Genomic DNA, 21,642 nt, shown 5'->3' with positions numbered 1-21,642 from the left:
AATGGAACCGTAAAGTATGAAAAAGCTCAGTGACATCAGTAATGGAAGCCAGTTTGTAAAAGTAGATGCCCACATGTAGACTGGCAGATATTAATTGTGATGTCACCCAAGGTTCCATACTACGACCAAAATGGTTCATTTTGTACATAATGACATATTTGGAACTTGTAAAATTTGGATGACGCTTTCTGTTCAGATGTCAGCTTAAAGTAATCGATGGTGAAAATATCTGAAATTTAAATTCAATGTAAAATAAAGCTTTATTTTAATAAAATAAAAAAAAACAGGTTTATGATAATTGGAAATTGAAAGTAGCTTTTAACTATTTGTGTTGATTGTAATGAAAGACCATAAGCAATGAGAAAGCATGCACAAGACCCACTAAGTTGGAAATGGCAGGTAAAAAAAGCAGTTGTGTATTAAGTAAGATGCATTTTATTGTGCATTGATTTGACCCTATTTAACATACGAAGAGTGCCTGCAAAACCACACTTACAAGATATGAAAACATTGAACAATGTAGGCTAGCTACAATGATGACACAACTCCATTACTTATTAAGTGAAGGCACTAAAGTTCACGGATTTAGTGGCTCAGAAAACAGTCCTAATCCTGTTCATATCAAGAAATAACCTACTTTATTTTAGCATTCAATGTCTGTCTGAGAAAAGAGGAAAGATACGCTCTCAGAGGAGAAGTCAATTGGTAGCAAAACAGATGCAACACAGTTATAAAAAGTAGAATGCATTTCTGTCCAAGGGGTAAAGTTATGCAATGCATTTTCAGAAGAACTGGAGTATAAAAAAGGTATATAGAAATTATTATTTAGCAGTTTAAACACCTGCTTCCCCACTATACCAGAGGAGACTGCTTTGGATACATTTCTAACACCCCTGCCCTTCACTTAAAGGCAGTTTATCGATTAATTACAGCCAAATTTATAGCTTACAAATAGGGGTGTAACAAAATATCATAATGGTGATATATCATGATACTTTGTGTCCCAAAAGGTTATCGATAAGCTCCTTCCAAGAGTCGAGATATAGTTTTAAAAAGGTGTCAATGTTAAAAGAAAAAAAAAAAAAAAAAAAAAAGGAACCAACAAGTTGCTACCAAATTCTTCCACTGTAATAGTGTCTCAGTTAACTCTAAGGTTGCCATTGACAGTGCTCGACACCCAATCCATTTAGACGGGGAATGTTCGTTCATTCAAAACCAGGCCATTCGCAGTCATTCTGTCTGATTTTCGGGGCATTTACAGGTCTCTTGCTGTTCATTTACAGGTCATTTCCTGTTGAGTTTGAGTCACTGCCTATTCATTTGGGTGATTCCTAGGTCACTTCCTGTTCTGTAATTCAAAATAAACAGGAAGTGACCCATAATATACCCCAAAATCAACAGGAAGTAACTGAAAATCAACAGTTAAATGACCTTAAATGGCCCAAAATTACCCCATTGCCTTGCAATGACTGCCAATGACAGCCATAGACGTTCAATCCGTTTCAAGTGGGAGGGTGGTTCATTCGCTGCCACCCTCCCAGTTCAAATGGATTGGACGTCTACAAGTGATACACTCATTCCAATTCACAGCAAAAGCTTGTTTTTCTCTTTATTAGTTGTTTGTAGAATATCCTAGAATGATTTCCTGACCAATGTATCGATAATCGTCTTATCGCCATATCGTCAGATAATCGTTATTGTAAACTTTGTATCGCAGATCGTACCGTATCGTGAGGTACCAAGAGGTTCCCACTCCTGCTTACAAATGTCTCATTAACACCAATTAGAGCACTTTGGGAACAGGAACTGGGTGGGATGATTTCAGAGGAAGTATGGGAGGCTGCACTGAAAACAATTTATTCCTCATCCATTTGCGCGCGGCATGTTCATATTAAATGCAAAATTATTCATGGAGCACACTGGAAGAAGGACAGGTTGTCCAAGATCTATAAAGATGTTGCCCATACCTGTGCATGATGTAACCGTTCACCAGCTAATCATACCCACATTTCTGGTCTTGCCCATCTTTATATAACTTTTGGTTGGAGGTATTTAAGTTTCAGAAATATGCCGCAGACAAATAAATCCAGACCCCACCATAGCGCTGTTTGGAATCATCCAAGATGGATCAGGACAGAATTGCCTTTGTTACCCTTTTGACAAGGCGACTTATACTACCTGCATGGAAATGCTTTGGATATAGTCAATCTTAAATTGTGTCCACTTAGAGAAGATCAGATATACGCTTGGGGGCTGCAGAAACAAATTTTATGATTGGTGGACAACCTTTCCTGACATATGCTAGGGCCTTGAATTTCCCTCATATTCCGGAATGATGATATTTCCTTTCAGGTTTTTTTTTTCTTTCTCGTTAGCGACATCTCGCTGCTCCTCCCACCGGACCCAAAGTTCATATTTCTATGTAGATTTTCAGGGAGCGCGGTGTGGGGCTATCTGGTGCTACTGAACTATGGAGACATTGCCCAATTATGTAGAATTTTTTTTTTTTTTTTAATAACTGAGGAGGTGCTGTGTGTGTGTGTGTGTGTGTGTGTGTGTGTGTGTGTGTGTGTGTGTGTGTGTGTGTGTGTGTGTGTGTGTGTGTGTGTGTGTCTGCATGTGTGTCTCTTTTTGTTTTGCATGTATGCTTATCAGTGTTGTTAATCTTACTTAAAAAAAGTAATTAATTACAGTTACAAATTACTTCTCCCAAAAAGTAATTGCGTTAGTAACTCAGTTACCTGAATGTAAGAGTAATTAGTTACTTGGCAAAGTAACTGGTGATAATTTTCATGTTTTTTTTTTCTCAAAAAACAGGTCACACAATGTGAATTTTAAAGGGTTTTTGGGAAAAGTGGCCCTAGCCCAATTTTTTAACCTAAACTTAACTAGACAGAGTGGTATTGCGGACATTGCGATAACTAGATAGCAACCTTTGCTATGTGTGGAAGTCATTTAATGTTGTGAATCAACCGTTAAAGTTGTTAAAATTGCTCCCGTTATTGCATTAGTTCCCATCTGTCTACTTTCGACATGTGTAAGTTTTAAAACTGTTTTATCATTTAAAGATAGATTTAAGTCAAGATTTTGCCGATTTAGGAGCATTTTACATAAAAACACTTAGGTTCGCTAGGAAGTTTCTCTACAACAGAGCCTTTCTGAGTGGTCTACTGCTTAAAATTACGGCTGTTTACTAACGCATTTAGTTCTTTATACATTTTGCTAATGCCGCCGTGTCTGTCATTTGCATCTAGCTCTATATTATGTGATATCTACCATAGCATCGTGTGGGCGTAGTTTGTAGGTTATCAGCTACAGTCAGGTATTATTGGAGCCACCTAGCATCGCATTTGCAACGCCGTCACAACTACCTTGCCTCTTCCCACTCCTGCTCTGCTCTCTCGTCTCCGTGAGTCCGTCTCTCAGACTTTTCTCGCGTCATTCAACCAACATAGTAACGCACGCCTTTCCCGCCTCAGTAATGGTAACGACGTTGCCAAGATTAGAAAAGTAATTAATTAGATAACTAATGAAAAAAATAACGCCGTTAGTAACGCCGTTATATTCTAATGCTGTTATTAACAACACGGATGCTTATAAATCAAGGTCACATAGCATGCAAGTTGGATTCCATTGCTGAGACATGTATGTTAAATTAACTTGTGACTGAAAAACAATAAAAAGAAGTGTTAAAAAAAAAAAGGTATTATTTCTACGTAATAACGAAATAAAGCATCATCAAAAAATAATTTGTATATTAATAACTAAAGAAACAAACACCTATGCCTTTCAAATTTATCCCCGTCACTTTTTTTCTTTGAACGCAAACTTGTTTTATGTATTGCTTTGTTTGCTGTGTTGATAATGAAATGCATCTTTCAAATAAAAATGTGGGTGTGTGTAGGGACGATAGGCTGGGGTGAGGGGCTCTACAAAAGCTGAAGTTTCTGCCCCTCCCTTTTTTGTGTGTCTATTGTTTTATCTTGTAGAAGAGTGACCATAAACATTTTCATGTAATCATTGTTTTAGAAGCATTTTAAATGGTGGCATTTGTGTGCTTACTCCCACTTAAAAGGATGAGTATGAACAGTCAGCCTTTGTCCAGGTATGGCATTGCAATGCAGTAGTTGTGTTGTCCTATATAGTTCTCATTAATGATTTGACATTTTTTTTGTAATCTTCATCTCATTTTTTTTTTACGCCACATGCACCTTGCATTTCAACACGTGTGTGTAGGCATTTTCAAGCAATGAAGATAAGGTGAACACATTGTTTCAATCCATGGTACCGTGGCAAAATCAATCCAGGAAATTATAAATGGAAGACACACAGCATTTGAGCAATCAGCATGGTCAGAGTAACTACATAAGCAAAAATAGGCAGCGATGCCTTTGATGAGTTTTGTCAACAGTACATTTTGGGAAATGTTCCAGATTCTTAGCAAGTTGCCTTGGTCGAAATGAACATTTCAACGTTCTGGATAAACTAGACAATATGTTTTAAGTAGAGGTGAGACTCAATTTTTTTTTTTTAAATCTAAAAAATTAGAGGCTTTGAAATGAAATACTCTTGCTCAATCACATTTTAATGACATACTGTAGCGATATTTGTCCCAAAAACCTGGGTACATTTTTAGATTGAAATGATTTTATTGGATGAATTAATCAAAAGTAGGGTTTGGCATCGAGCATCGATGGGATCCGGGACTAACACTCCGATTCTCCCTGAACCATTCAGATTTTTAATTTTGATTCAATGTTTCGATGCCCGGACCGCCGAGCGGAAAAAAATAGCTGCTGAGCACCACGAAGAAGAAGCCACATGAAGCGTGTGTTTGTGCATTGCAACTTGATTTCAACCATGGACATGATGCGGCGGCGCTCAAAAGTTTGGCTCAACTTCACAAAGAAAATGACCAGTCAGCTCAGTGCAACATTTGCAACACAGTGATATCATGCAAAGGTGGCTGCACCACCAACATGATTAAACACCTCCAGCTTCATGGAATACAAGTGCCGAATAGTGCATAGCTGAGTGCCACGTACTGTATTTAACACGCTGCGCTGGTCCTCTAACCAGTCAGAACCAGGTAAGTTAAACCATAAATTACGTCTGTCTTCTGCCGCCCCCACAACCAGGCCCCAGATTAAGCGGTAGATGATTGATAGAAGGATGGATGGACGGATGGAATAGTATGAGAATAAGTCGTATTATTTCATCGGGCTAATGTAGCTATGTGAACAGCTATGTACTTTACGTAGCGTGTTTCCGCCTCCGTTAAAAATCAACAGTATTAAAAGCCTCTTTTGTTTTAGAATCAGTTTTAAGAATAAGGAAATCCCCATTATTTTTGCCTAATGTACATCAAATTACAATCAATAGAAGAATTTATACTCACGTCTTGTCGTAACTCCCAGCTAGCGAGCATAGATATGATCATTTTCCTCAACAAAAACTTTGTTTTTATACTGTACCCGCTGCTAATCTGGACTGGGTTTTTTGTTTGTTTGATACTCTGCACCAGGTTAGCCCGTTAGTGGGAGCTCAATAACACGTAAAAATGCCTGCAGCATAAGACACTACCAAAACATAGGCAAAAGAATATATGTAAATTAGGGCTGTCAAATGATTAAAATTTTTAATCGAGTTAATCACAGCTTAAAAATTAATTAATTGCAATTCAAACCATCTCTAAAATATGCCATATTTTTCTGTAAATTATTGTTGGAATGGAAAGATAAGACACAAGACGGATATATACATTCAACATACTGTACATATGTACTGTATTTGTTAATTATAACAATAAATCAACAAGATGGCATTAACATTAACATTCTGTTAAAGCGATCCATGGATAGAAAGACTTGCAGTTCTTAAGAGATAAATGTTAGTACAAGTTATAGAAATTTTACATTAAAAACTCCTCTTAATGTTTTCGTTTTAATAAAATTTGTAAAATTTTCAAAAAATAAACTAGTAGCTCGCCATTGTTGATGTCAATAATTACACGATGCTCACGGTGCTTAAACCCATAAAATCAGTCGCACCAAAGCGCCAGCAGAGGGAGACAAAAAACACAAGTAACAAGTGGGTATGACACTGTGCTGTCATTTTAATCTGTTTGAGCAGGGCATGTGCGTTATTGTGTCAAAAATTTTAACGTGATTAATTTAAAAAATTAATTACCGCCCGTTAACGCGATAATTTTGAGAACCCTAATGTAAATGTTTTCTCTGTGAGCTTTTGAAAAATAAACATCTTTTTGAAAGTGCACTGCTGTGAAAAGAAACTTCATCATATTCAAGTTCAAAGATTGATATTTATATACAAGTTAAAAATAGCCCGGTGAGAAATTCATAGTTAATTTAAAGTTCATATAATTGTAAAATTAATTGAGAAGTTAGTAAATCAATATAAACAATGCAATTTTTGGACCCTGCCTATTAAAAGAATCGGATTTGAAAATTGTTTGGAACTGGAATCGAAACCTGAAATCTGAATCGGAACTATTCAAATTCAAACGATGCCTAACCCTAATCAAAAGTATACAACAACAAAAATAAATAAATAAATGCAATGTGTACATCTTTGTTTTTCTGGTAGAACAACCAGAAAAATAAATGTTCAGCAAACAATATGTGGTTAAATTATGCAAGGACCAACATTACTCTATGTATTTTCACCGGCCAACATTTTTTTTATCAATGTATTGTTTTTAGATGGAATTCCTCTATTTACTGTATGTATCCATTAGCTGAGCTAATGTGTGTGTCAATGTAGAACTGATGGAGGAAAAAAGTGGGCATTTCCTGATCCATTGTTTTGGACAGAATAACTACAAAAGTCTAAAAGACAGTGAGATTTGAGTGCCAAATTTGTTTTCTACAGGTAAAATTAACCACCTCTTGTTTAAAGTCATCAGTATTGGTGTATGATGGTATACTTAAGAACAAGGGCTGTGTACAGAGTTGGGGGAACTATAAAGGAATAAAGTTAATGTGCCGTACAATTAAGTTATGTGGCGACAGAAGTAAACATTTGTGAGCATCAGTATGGTTTCATGCCTAGAAAGATCATTATGCCCTGAGGGTACAGCTGGAGAAGTACAGAGAAGGTCAGAGGGAGCTGCATTGTGTCTTTATAGCGATAGAGAAAGGGTTACCAGAGAGGAACCTTGATACTGCACAAAAATCTGGATGGCAGTGATTTATGTTAGAATATGATGGTTGTTTAAGTGCTTTACAGAGGTGAGTTAGCTCAAGTTAAGAACAGTATAAATGTCATGTCACGTGTGTTAAGTGATAAAAGGGTTTCTGTAAGGATAAGGGGAACATTTATAAGACAGTGACCAGACAATGATGGAGACAGTCGAGCCTTCAATGTAGTTAACGTGCATGTTTTGTAAAAATGAAAGGAAAAAGCCAAAAAGCACAGGGCCAAGCATCTCCCTTTTCCTTTTTCTTAATCTCTTTCATCTTCACTTTCACTGTCAACACGTTTCCATTCATCTTCCTCCAATCAAAGCTCATCCTCAGAGTTGCTCAAATCAACTTAATGAAAGCTCCAGTAAAAATCACATGAAGTCTATTAAACATTTATACACTTTGCCTGTGCAACCTCCTCACCAATTAATTAGATCTGCACATTTGATCACAGGACAGACTGTTTAAGTGCCACGTACAGGTTGCGGAAGTCAGCACAATGTAGCAGCTGAAAAAAAAAAACTCTTGACCGCTGAGTAACTGGTAAGTTATCAGAATACTACTAAAACAGACACACAGGTTCACATTTGTAGGTTGTTATGACAACAAGCACAAAGATGAGATTGCAGAGAAAGAAAAAGGGCGGAGATTTGTAGCGGTGGCGAGGAGACGTATGCTCCATGCTCACTCACGTGCGACACCGCGTTTACAGATGTCACATCAACCTGCCATGGGTCAATTGGTGGAAACTAGCCTATGATTACAATCTGTTATATTTAAATGTAAATGTGCTTTAATATGCACTGTCCCTTGTCAAATATATTAAAAATGTGATGGACTCGGGACCTCATTTGAGCCACATGTGAAGACCACGGAAGGAAGATCTAAACAGCACGACGGGAAAGAAGACATCATCAGACGTCAGGTGATGGCCAATAGACATGGAATCAACGTTCAAAACTTTTTGTGAGGTTCTTAAGCAAAGTTAGTTTTCAGGTCTTCTTTACACCATCAGACTGAATATTGACTTATCTTTTATCTTGCATTTGTAAATGAATTACATGTAGTTATATGCAGTGTTGTTAATAACGGCGTTACAATATAACGGCGTTACTAACGGCGTTATTTTTTTCAGTAATGAGTAATCTAATTAATTACTTTTCTCATCTTGGCAACGCCGTTACCGTTACTGAGGCGGGAAAGGCGTGCGTTACTATGCGTTACTAAGTTGGTTAAATAAAAAAAAAAGTCTGAGAGAAACGGACTCACGGGGTCGAGAGCAGAGCAGGAGTGGGGAAGACGCCGTTGCAACCGCGATGCTAGATGGCTCCAATAATACCTGACTGCAGCCATAGCCGACAAACTACGCCCACATGACACGGTAGATATCATATTATAGAACTAGATGCAGATGACAGACACTGCTGCATTGCCAACATGTTTTAAGGACTACATGCGTTTGTAAACAGCCGCCATCTTAAAGCAGTAGACCTCATAGGAAGGCCCTGATGTAGAGATCCTTCCTAGCGAACCTAAGTAATTTTTTTAAAATCTAAAATGCTCCTAAATCGGCAAAATCTTAACTTAAATCTATCTTTAAATGATGAAACAGTTTTAAAACTTACACATGTTTAAAGTAGACAGAAGGGAACTAATGCAATAACGGGAGAAATTTTAACAACTTTAACGATTGATTCACAACTTTAAATGAGTTCCACACATAGCAAAGGTTACTAGCTAGTTATCGCAATACCCTTGTGTCTAGTTAAGTGGAGGGTAAAGAATTGGGCTTGGGCCAATTGTCCCCCAAACCCTTTAAGCTTCACATTGTGTGACCTGTTTTTTTTTTTTTTTTTTTTTTTTTGAGAAAAAAAAATATCACTAGTTACTTTGCCAAGTAACTAATTACTCTTACATTCAGGTAACTGAGTTACTAACGCAATTACTTTTTGGGAGAAGTAATTTGTAACTGTAATTAATTACTTTTTTAAAGTAAAATTAACAACACTGGTTATATGTACTATAAAATATAAACAATATAACATCCATTTTAAAATAGTCTTTTAGTGCCTTTTGACTGGGCTAGACCATTGACACCGTTTTGGAAAAGTATTTGCTCTCCCTCTAAAATTCTTTTTTTGTTTGTTTGTTTTTTGTTTTTGTTTTGTTTTTTGTTGTTGCAGTTATCCCACATTAATCTCTCATCTTTTCTTGAATTTCTTTAATCAGGGCATCCTGCTTTTTGAAATATTTTGTCCAACCGTATCAGGCCAGTCCAATTTGAGTGATTTCATTGATTGAACAGGTCTGGAGGTAATCTAGATTGGGTGTGGTCAGTGAAAAGGAACTCTGTTTTGCCAAAAACATGATAAACCACAATGAATTCTTGATTTAACAAGGGAGGCAATGACTTTTCCGTCAGGGCCAGGTAGCTTTGAATAGATTAATAAATTAAATGACATTTATAAACTATATTTTATGTTTCCCTGGGTTATCTATTGTTTGTCTAATATACGAAACTTGTTTTGTGACCATAAAAATGAAAGGATGGAAACTAAGCAAATAAATAAGAATTCAATAGATTAAGAAGAAAAGAGAATTTGTGCACTGTACGTGTGTATATCTATAAATCCATAATTATCCCGGGAAACAGCACACGAGAACTGTTGTCTGTCAGCACTGCAAATGAGTGTATTTGATTAAACTTTTATTTTTGCTATTATCTAAACACGTGCGCTTTGAGATGGCTTTTGTGATAGGTCACAGGTCTTATTTTTTTATGCTACTAAAATGTGCAAGTATGCTACTAAGTATCTATTAGTCAGTGCTATAAAGCATTAAAGGTAACGAAAGACGTAGGAAGGCCAATAAAATTCTTTACAAACTTAAAGGTGTCAGACAAGAAAGGGTTTTTTTTATTCCTAGGTCACAGGTGCCATCATCACCACAAACTTTTACTGCTGAGCCTGCATGCAACTGATGCTCCAACATCATCACTCCAATACACAATGGACCCAATGGCTTATTACAAGTCAAAGCAGCATCCATCAAGCCGCAACAGAACCAGACACACACACAGCTGTGCCGCAGGATGCAGAGGTAACTTAGCCAGCGTGTCTAAGATGACCTTAATTAGCGCAATTAAGCAGGCAGCTGTCAATCAAAGACAGAGTGAGTGGGCGAGACACTTACTTGAATCAGCAGACACTCACTGGTTCTTTCATTCCTCCGAGCAGCAGACGAGAAGAAGTGGATGAAACAGAGCGAGGCGAGCCGCCACAGACAGATGGGGAGAGTGAGGAAGGCGGGGCGCTCGCAGCTGTGGGCGGCTGTAATCCCACTATTGTCAACGACACATTGTTCTGTGAGAGAGAGAGAGAGTGAGAGACACTTAGACTGATGGAGAGAGAGAAAAAGTGAGAGGGGGAGGGTACACTAAGGGAGGGCGTGTTTTACCGGGGGTGTGGTCAAGGTCATTAATATTTCATCAGCAGCTGGAGGCGTGATGTTAGCAACAGAGTAAAAGAGAAAAGACCGAGGTTCTGCTTTATGTCTCTTAAGCGCACCACACCCTTCGCACCTTAACGATAGCCGAGTACCCATGCGCCGCCCTGCGGTGATGCGCTGTCTGTAATGGGTGATATATACATAGAACTATTCTATTACAGCAATAGCTCTGTGTGACTTCAATGAATAAAAGTGTTTAGCTTGAACATCTCCGTAAGACCACAACTAGTGATGTCCTGATGCTGATTTTTGGTACTTTCAATCAGACCCGTTTTTTTTTTTCCAAGATATGTTGTGTCCATACTGATCAGACATCGATCCTATGCCTATATTTTTAGACATGTAAAAATAATGCAAAAAAAAATTTTTTTTTTTTTTTTTTAAAGCAAGCTCTGCTGGTACCACCTCAAGAATATTACAGGATGCTCCGATACTGTCATTAGTTTCTATGTAGCAGTAGTCTCACTCAGCAGACTTATTTGCCTTGTGGTTTGATTTACAGCAGTCGAAAAGCATAATGGTACTGAAAACACGCAACTACTAGATGGGATCCGATCTTTTCATGAAATCTGTTACTGTCCGATATTCCAAAAATATCAGTATCGAGTGCCGATACTGATACTGAGTTTCGGATCGGGACAACCCTAAATACAACTGCATAGCTCTAACATGGAATCATTAAACTGGTAGGCCTGCCACTAAAAATAAAAAGAATGTTTTCTTTAGGAGATTACACAGTATTTTCCAAGGAAACAATTGCGTAGCATCAACGATTTCTTTTCCCGTTGGCATAAAATTAGATCATATAATAAGAATCATCACAGAAACACTTGAACGTCATGAAGAATGAGATTTAGCGATTCAATGAGCCATCTACTCAAATAGTAAATAGGCATTAGAGCTGAACGATTAACGGACATCAAATCGACATTTGCAGTGCTGTAAAAGATCACTCTCCACAGTTTGGCACACACATGCAGTAGTCTGCAGATTCCATCCATCCATTATCTACCACTTAATCCGGGGTCAGGTCCCGGGGGCAGCAGCTTTAGCAGGGAAGCCCGGACTTCCTTCTCCCCAGCCACTTCAACCAGCTCCTCTAGCGGGATCCCAAGGTGTTCACTGGCCAGCCTAGAGACATAGTCTCTCCAGCATGTCCTGGGTCATGCCCAAAACACCTCTTCAGGGAGACGTCCAGGATGCATCAAAACCAGATGCCCAAGCCAACTCAGCTGCTTTCTCTCAACGCAGAGGAGAAGCGGCTTGACACCAAGTCCATCCAGGATGACCGAGCTTCTCACCCTATCTCTAAGGGAGAGCCCGGACATCCTGCAGAGGAGATTCATTTGGGCAGCTTTATCTGGGATCTAGTTCTTTCGGTCACGACCTGCAGCTTGTGACCCTAGGTGAGGGTAGGAACCTAGATCGACTGGTAAATCGAGAACTTTGCATTTTGGCTCAGCTCTTTCTTCACCACTACGAACTGGTGCAGAGTCCACATATCTGCAGATGCTGCACCAATCTGCTTGTCGATCTCCTGCTCTCCTGCCCTCACTCGTGAATAAGACCCCAACCCAGAGAGAGCACGCCACCCTGTTCCGACTGAGGACCATGGTCTCAGATTTGGAGGTGCTGATCTTCATCCCAACCACTTCATACTCAGCTGTGAACCACACAAGTGAGAGTTGGAGATCACGGCTTAATGAAGCCAACAGCACCACATCCTCTGCAAAAAGCAGATGCAATGCTGAGGCTACCAAACCGGACCCCCTCAATGCTTTGGCTGCGCCTAGAAATTCTGTCCATAAAAGTTATGAACAGTATCGGTGACAACATTGGCAGAGTCCAACCCTCACTGTGAACAAATTCCACTTATTGCTGGCAATGCGCACCAAACTCTGACACTGGTCATACAGGGACCGAACAGCCCTTACCGAAGGGCTCGGTACCTTGTACTCCCGAAGTACCCATCACAGGACTCCCCGAGGGACATTGTCGTATGCCTTGTCCAAATCCACAAGACACATGTACACAGGTTGGGCGAACTCCCATGCACCCTCGATTACCCTGCTGAGGGTGTAGAGTTGGTCCACTGCTTCACTGCTGGCACGAAAACCACATAGCTCCTCCTGAATCCGAGATTCGACTTCACGATGGACTCCACTTCAGCACCCCTGAATAGACTTTACCGGGGACTTTACCCTCCAGTCCCCCTTCTACAAAAGGGAGACCACCACTCCAATCCAGAGGCACTGTCCATGATGTCCACGCGATGTTGTAGAGGCGTGTCAGCCACGATAGCCCCACAATATCCAGAGCCTCTAAGAACTCCGGGTGGATCTCATCCACCCCAGGGCCTTGCCACCGAGGAGCTTTCCAACCACATCAGTGAGTTGGACCCTAGAGATTGGAGAGCCCACCTCGGAGTCCCAAACGCTGCTTCCTCAAAGGAAGGTGTGTCGGTGGAATTGAGGAGCTCTTCGAAGTATTCTCTCCACCGACTCCCAAGTCGAGGTAAGCAGTACCCCACCTCCGCTATACAAAGTGTTAATGGTGCACTGCCTTCCTCTCCTGTGACACCGGATGGTGGACCGGAATTGGTCGGTGGAAAAAATATAACACACATTATCAGTATCAATAGAAAATAAATAGGATTAAATGTACACATAAAAAACACCAATAAAAAGCCCTTGCGCGACTTGTCACTCACCAGGGGCGATGTGGCATGCTTTGTGTTTGTTGGCCTCTCACTGCGCATTTCAATGTCGTTTTAGTATTATTTGTTTTCATTTCTCTGTGTAATGGGTGTGGGCTTACAGGTCTTTCAACAGCCACCTGCATTAAGCAGCTACCTTGCAAGCACTCACGGTGCATTTAGAGACACTCCATGAATGAGAGTTCTATTTCACCCCTGCTGACCACCACAGCGTTCCGTCACTTAGTGATTACAGAACTGCCTCTGGCAGTCATTCAGGATTCATAGACACATAGTTACATACGCAGCTTTCGATTTATTCAGTGTTACATGCTGTTTGTTTTGATAAAACAACTTACATTAAATGGGAAATGCAAGTTATATGTTTTGTATTAATATTTATACTGTATTATTCATCACTTAGCGATCACGCTAGATACTTAAATCAGTTAAGGTAAATCAACCAATTTTCGTTAATTGTACATTTATAAGTTTTCAGTGTGAATGTATTTCAATAACAACACCATACTACAATAAAAGTCATAAACAACAACAAAAAACTGCTGTTACAGAACAATCGCATCACTTGAATGCTCACCTTCAGCCTAAAAATTGGAAGTTATCATCACGTTCGCTCCGTTTCTGACAAGGATGCACCAAGGACCCAAATGCACGAGTATTCAGTTAAAACCAAAAGGTTTATTTTTCAGTCCACAAGGTTCAAAAAAGGAGACAACAGGAAAACCACAGCAATTGCTGGACACAAACAATTGAGTGAAATCCACAAAGTAACAAAAAGGCATTGGTTCATAACAAAAATCTTGCGGGCCGTTTGCATGGTGATGCTGCAACACCAAGACGCAACAATTGTGTTGGGGAATGGCCATGCCTTTACATGGTGACGGCGAAAACGGAAGGCGAAGACGCAATATTTTGAACGATTCGATTGCGGGGATTGCTCCTCTCCGCAACCATAATGCATGGAACGCTCTCGCTCTGATGATGTTAGCACTCGCACACGTCACTTTTGGCCGTGCGCAGTCCCTGCTAGTAAAAATTCCTAAACAGAAAGCGAATTTAATTTACTGTTTTTATATTATATTTAATAATATATTTAATCTTTGCATTTTTGTGCCTTTTAATGCAAACGAAAAAAAATGCATGGCTGCCATTGCTTTGAGTTGTTTTTTTTGAGGGGGGGGGTTGACATGCAATGACATACAATCATTTAACCCTTTATTGCCAAATGTATCACATTTGATACACCTAAAATTTCATGATTTTGAGAGTAATTCCGTTTTGACATTTCTTTTTGAAAAAAAAAAGATGGATGCAAGTCAACACATGCATCTGCAGGTTCCATGGGAAAAAAACAGGATTTAGCTAGGGTTATAGATATCAGAGCGCTTATTACACATATTCGTTTTGACATTTCTTTTTACAAATTTTTAAAAAAAGGTTTCATTAGGACCTTTTTTCAAATTTTGGGATTCTCTGATAATTGCTTCATGTTGCAGGTCTAAGGTAAACTTATAAATAATGAGAAAAAAATGAGAGAAAAATTACATATACGGGAAAAAACGTGAATAAAACTGCAAAATAACACATAAGGGGGAAAATATATCTTTACTTCTCTTTATTGTGCTCTTAATCTTTTATCTTTTATTCATTTTCTTTTTTTATGATTGTTTTGATCGTACTGTAATTCCATCTATCTTGTGAAGCGTCTTTGTGTGGCTTGAAAAGCGCTCTAGAAATAAAATGTATTATTATTATTATTATTATTAAAAGAAACAAACAAACAAACAAACAAAAAAAACGCCATTGCTTTGAGTAAGTGGGTGTGTTGTCTCCCAGGCTGAGGAGGTTGTTCTCAAGGAAGTGCATCATTGGCTGTCACCACACAGAATTGCGACATTGTTCGAATGAAGATGGAACCAAGACGGAACCATGTAGATGAAAATACCAAATTTGTCATATTTTTGGAGCTTCACCATGTAAATCAAGATGGTGGCAGGGTCACAGGTGCATACAATCAGCATGATTGGGAAGAGCAGGAAGTAAAGATGAAACATGGAGGAATGCAACTATCAAAATAAAAGCAGAAAAACCTGAACAAACACACAAAAAATAACAAGAATTACGAGACATGACAGATCCCCCACTTCTTGAGGTGGACCAGAACATTTCTTACTCTACCTACCACTTGTCTTACTTTATTTCTATTTTCCAATGTTAATATCTAGTTGTCTGGTCTCTTCATCACTAGTCACCCGGTGTCCCCTTTCCCCCCTCCCCTCTGGGGAGGGGCTATTTTTCAGCTGCAGTCTCCTGACTGTCCGGACCCCTGGCTGGATAGACGTCCACGCTGCTACCCCCGTCTCATCTGGCTAGATGGACCTCTTCTTGCTCCTTTACTCCACTGCATTTTTACGGACTGTAACTTCGCCTGCTAATTCCCCTTAGCAGTTCTGGGGTTCCTGTCTATCCGTCCTGGGAGTGGATCTCTCCTGACTGTGGTACTCCCCGAGGTTTCTCATTTTTCTCCCAATTGACTCTGGAGTTTTTGGAGTTTTTCCTTGCCGGCATGGAGGGTCTTAAGGATAGGGGATACCCAGGACTTGAACTGTATCTATTCATCTTTGTTGCTTCATTTCTAATTGTGTATCATATTGCCTCTGCAAAGCCCTTTGAGACGTCTGTTGTGATTTAGGGCTATACAAATAAAATTGAATTGAAGTGAATTCCTTCATGACTCTCAAAACAATATTGCTCAAAAAGGGTTATGTGTGAAAATTGATAGAAGAAATTTATAAAATAGAAATTTATAAATGAAACCACATTCTAGCCCTGTCTATCTCAAAGGCCAATGACAAAAATAAAAACTGTAAGGTGGGCAAACTGCATATACATCCTGGATTTTTTCCAATTGAATATCTTAACCTTGTTGGTTTAAAGCCTAAATAATTCAGATAAATTAGAAGCTAACACCCAGCAGAGGGCTGTTAAGAGCACAACAAACCTAACATGACAGAGATAGGATTAAAAAAAACAACTCCAACAATCACTAAGGCCAGATACACGGGGGCCGACATCGCTCGCGTTCAACACTTTCCATTGAATGAGCGTGACGTGGCAAAAATCGCCAACCTTCCTGTGGCGAAGCGACACCGACGTTCGTGCACGTGAACTTTCACACTCGTGCTCGTACACACGCAAACCAGCGACGTGATATAAGAAAATGCTAAATGGTTTTATTTATGTCACCTGCCACTACAACCAATCAGCAACTGATTTATTGGTCAACAAATTACCTGCGAGGACACGGACCAACCCGGATATTGACATCCACATGCTACAGTTTGTAAACATGGAAGAGCTAATCATTTTAGCAGTGTGCGACCAGCACATACTTTATGATACCTCTCGCCGTGATTTCCGGGACATAAATAAAAAAGCAGCAGTATGGGAAATTCCTGGCATTTAGAAAAGACCAGAAATTTTCGCTGCAGTCGCATCGTGCCCCATGTGTTGGCTTTCAGCTCAACGCGATGACTTTCGCATTTCGCCATCGCTCATTGCCTCCTGTGTGTCGAGGCCCGAATACGTACTTGTAAAAGGCCACTATTTCCTCATGCATTACCACCCACCAGCACCACCTGCTGACGGTTTTCTGTCACTATTACGGAGAACTTTAATTCATGCGCATTTACTAGAATTCAATTATTTCTTAAGGAGAAAATGGAAATTCATGACACGAGCACATTCCCGTTACGAACCTGCTCGTGGAACAGATTGTGCTCCTATCATGAGGGTCCAACGTATAATCACAATTAGGTTTTCTGTCAAAATCGTGCAGCAGCCCAGTGACTGTTTCGTATCGCTTTCAGGTGTGGAATGCTGGCTGGCCTATCTCATACTTGCACTACGAAGTGCAGAATGTGACTTAGCATTGTCTTGCTGAAATAAGCAGGGAGGTCCCTGAAAAAGGCATTGCTTGGATAGCAGCATATGTTGCTCCTAAATCTCTATTCACCTTTCTCCAATAATTGAGCCTTCACAGATGTGAGCGTTAGCCATACTGCCATGGGCACTTAGACACCCCCATACCATCACATATGTTGGCTTTCGAATTTTGCTTTAATTACAATCCGGATGGTCCTTTTCCACTTAGGCCCCAAGGACACGACACCCACAAAAATAATTTGAAATTTTTACTGCGCACACGTTTTCAATTTTGTGTCACTCCATTTCAGATGAGTTCAGGCCTGAGGAAGACAACGTTACTGTGTTGATGTTGTATATTGTTTGCGTTATGTTAGTTTTAACACTCAAGATTTGCCTGTGAATTTTGCTCCACTCCATCTATCCATTTAATATTCAGTCTTACAATGAATAGATTGAATATAAGCTTTGATGATACTAAGTAATATATCAGCCATATTGCTAAGATCTACCAGAAAGTAAGAATGATGAGTAATGGAGGAGTGAGAAAGGCACCTAAAGAAGATGGGCAGGGGGGATGATCATTAGCATACATGAGAGGTGGCTGTGGAGCTTTTGATCAGGTTTTCTAACATAATTCTAGAACAGTGGTTCTTAACCTTGTTGGTGCTAGCGAACCCCACCAGTTTCATATGCGCATTTACCGAACACTACTTTGGTGTTAAATAAAATAGGATTTTTTTTTTTCAAATTCAGGACATATAGTTTTTTTACTGGTGCACAAAATGAACCGTGCAGCACAGCGAATTAAACACCTGCTTTGCGATCAGGTACGCAACTTCATATGATGTTGTGAGGGTCGGTTTGTTAATAGGTACAAATCAAAGAGCAGGCAGAGTGGCCTTATCTTCAAACTTGGCTCTGTTCACCTTGAATTCAGCAAACGGTGTGTTCTTATATTCCGCATCTCCATACAGCTTCTCGAAGTGTTCCCTTAGTTTTGCCGGTGCGAGGCAAGAGTTGCTCAACTTGGCATTGCAAATCATCCAGCTAGGATGCTGACTCCTATCCCATTCCGTGATACATGGGAATCCATATTGTATATTTTCGGCCGACCACTTTCTTTTTGCTCGACATAGTTCGTATGGATTAAATTATGAAGAAAGTATTTATACGACGTACTATGATGACTTTCAGACATTGTATCACTCCTGACTGCACTAAATTCTTCGCAGCACTGATTGGCCAAGCAATGTCACGTGATCATCTGCAGCCAGTGATGGCCAAGCGGGGCATGCCATCGCGTATAGACATGATGAGTTGGTGTGTATTGACCTCAGTGGCAGAGGCTCCACCGAACCCCTGAGACCGACTCAATGAACCGCGAGGGTTCGATCGAAACCAGGTTAAGAACCACTGTTCTAGAAGATGAAAATATGCCTGAGGAATTGAGTAAAGGTACCGTAAATTTGAAGAGTTTTGACGTGTACACAGGAATTGAGTTGATGAGTTATACAATTTACGTGGGGAAGAGTAATGGAGGCTTGACAGAGGACAGCTGGGAGTATTTGTGACCAACGGTAATTTTTCACAGCTAAGAGGAGTACCTCAGGTGCATTATTTATCTGGAGAGCAGAAAGTATTAGTACAGAGAAAGTTAGAAGGAACGGTCTTTGGAAATCAAGGGGAAGTCTATGACAGACGATATAGATATGCAAAATATGTAGTGAAAGCAGGAAACAGGTGGAAAGATTACAATGGTGGAGATACACACTTGAAAGGAGTGGAACTAAGATGAGCTAAAGTAAGACAAAGTACACAGGCTATGATTTGTGCCCGGTGACAAGAACGACATATATGATGCAAAAATAAGTTTCTTTGCCGTATTCAAAATTTCCAACTGGAGCCACAAATTCACGTGACACTGCAACATCACAGCCAATTGGAAAGAACCAGCTGGTGAGACCAGTGTGTTGTTGACACTCACAGCACCCTTGCACTCGTACTTTTAAATAATTGAAATATGTAGATTTTTTTAACATACTATATATTTATACCTTGTATTATTATCAGAATCCGTTCTTCAGCAACATCATCTAGTGGGCTAGATATACTACAAATGGCAGCCACTAGTTGCCACTGCTCTAATGGGACCAGCCAAAAGGAAAAGAATTATTGGGTGTCGTTCTGGTCTCATGGTCTCTGTGAAGGGTATGACGAAGAGGATTGTTCAAATACCAATTATAACAGCACCAGCAATATATTAGTTGATTCAAGTGTCAAACACCTGTCAGGAATTTTGTCATTCTACTACAGAAAAGCCCTATTCCTCTCAAGGGAGTCAATGTATACATTTCTTGGGTCGGTAGAACGAGTCTCATCTGATTTTCTTCTGTTCTCCTCAATCAGCGCACCGTAGAAAGGAGCTGCTCATCTTTCCTCAACATCATCACACACAACCCAAATTCATGTCAGTGGTGACAACACGCACAGAACACAAACTGCATGTGCAGAGTTAGATCACTGTCACACACTGATGGTGTGTGTCAACCAAGATGATTTTAAATGTCAAACAAAAGTGCTTTTTTTTTTGCATTCAGTGAAACGTTTGTGTGCGTATATATGTGTGTGTGTGTTAAGAGCTCATCTGGGGGTGTTTGTCAACTTCTCCTCAAGACCCTCATGAAATATTAATCCCACACACATAACCCAACTGCATGCACGCACACACACCCACATCCATCAAAACACAAAAAGGCAACACACAACTGTGGAGTTTGCCTCCGTATATGTGCGTGTCCACGTGCACGCTGTGTCGGGGTGTGTTTGTGTCCATGTATAAAAGGAAGCGTATGGACAGCTGGTGGAGCTGCATATATAAATATTGTGAAGTTGTGTGCTTTAGATTAATGTGTCCTCACATCCACACAATTTAAAACATATATGGTACCAGTGCATACATTTTCCAAAACTAAGGTAACCACATGCATAACAACTAGGTGTGTGTAAGGACTTTTTGAAAAGAGAAATACATGTTTTATAAGTTCTAGCATAGACTGGGTGTGGCTCTTTCATAGAAGTGCTTAGGTTTAACAGTAGTATAAAGTGTGTTAGAATATCCATTTCAACTTGTGTATATAACTCTGTGTATGTGTACATGTACTATGTGCGCATCTATTTTATGTACGTGTCATCATTAATTAAGACTTTTTCAATGCCTCTGGCAACAATAAAACAGGTGCACAAGTGCGGTAGCAGCTATAGAAAATTACATTTAACACCACCCATTCGTGAGTTGGTGTGTGTGTGTGTGTGTGTGTGTGTATATGTGTGTGTGTGGTTATGAGGCTTTGTAGCAGAAACAAAAGATGAAGGCCGAGTGGGGGCTGGTGATGGGGTGTGCGGGGGGGCGGAGTCATCCAGTGTGAAAAGCAGCTTGTCGAGCGGTGAAGCAAGCAGGCGGCGTAGCGAATGAGGTTTGGAAGTGAGGGGGTTGTGGGGGTGAGGTGAAAGGTGACATGCTGTAATTGGGAGGAAATGCATTTCATGGAACCCCGCACGCACACACAAACACAGTGAGTTTGTTGTGTTACACAATGTTTGTGTACACAATTAAATACAAGTGAAGGAGTCGGGCACTGTGGATCAAGCTGTTAGCGCTTGGTTAGTAGTAGTAGTAGTCAAAAGGTCTCAGTGTGAATCCTTCCCTGTGGACCTTATTGAAGACTCTAAATAGTTTGTATGTGTGAAAGTGAGTGTTTTCTATGTGCTCTGCCATTGATCAGTCCAAAGGGAACGGGATAAGTGCAGAAAAGTGGATGGATGGGCTTCAAGGATTTCTACTTTAATGGGCCATGTCACTGCCAGGACATCATCTGACAGTCCCTCAATGGAAACACATCTCCTTCAACATCCTGATGTTTCGTACCCAAGTTCAAGGGTCAAAGAGTGTTAAGGTACCTTTGTTTACACGTTTAATCTTTTCAGTGTATGCTCATTCTTCACTCCATGGTAAAGACCATGGAGTAGTTCATTTGGGGTCTTCCTATTTACACCCCACTTCAACGCCCCTAATTCCGACAATCCAATTAAAAAGTTTCCAAACTGCACAAGCGACCCTCTCTACTGCAGTGGTGGGTAGTAATGCATTACATTTACTCAGTTACATTTTTCTTTGAGTAACTTTTTGAGAAAAATGTACTTCTTCGAGTAGTTTTATCACACGGGTAGTTTTATCACACAATACTTTTTATGATTTGCGAAGAAACACTACTCTTACATCACTACTTT

The 21,642-nt window shown here is 39.9% G+C and overlaps 1 protein-coding gene across 1 annotated transcript in view; it reads right to left on the bottom strand.

The window, feature by feature from the left end:
- plxnb3 (plexin B3) overlaps positions 1 to 21,642 on the bottom strand; it is a 110,815-nt gene that overhangs the window by 61,150 nt on the left and 28,023 nt on the right. Inside the window, exon 2 of the mRNA XM_057818766.1 lies at positions 10,398 to 10,567. The gene's annotated coding sequence lies outside the window, so the exon portion shown is untranslated. The remainder of the gene's footprint in view (positions 1 to 10,397; positions 10,568 to 21,642) is intronic.

The sequence above is a fragment of the Corythoichthys intestinalis genome, chromosome 2 (assembly GCF_030265065.1).
Source record: "Corythoichthys intestinalis isolate RoL2023-P3 chromosome 2, ASM3026506v1, whole genome shotgun sequence".
Lineage (NCBI taxonomy): Eukaryota > Metazoa > Chordata > Actinopteri > Syngnathiformes > Syngnathidae > Corythoichthys > Corythoichthys intestinalis.
This window is presented reverse-complemented; position numbering and strand designations above follow the sequence as displayed.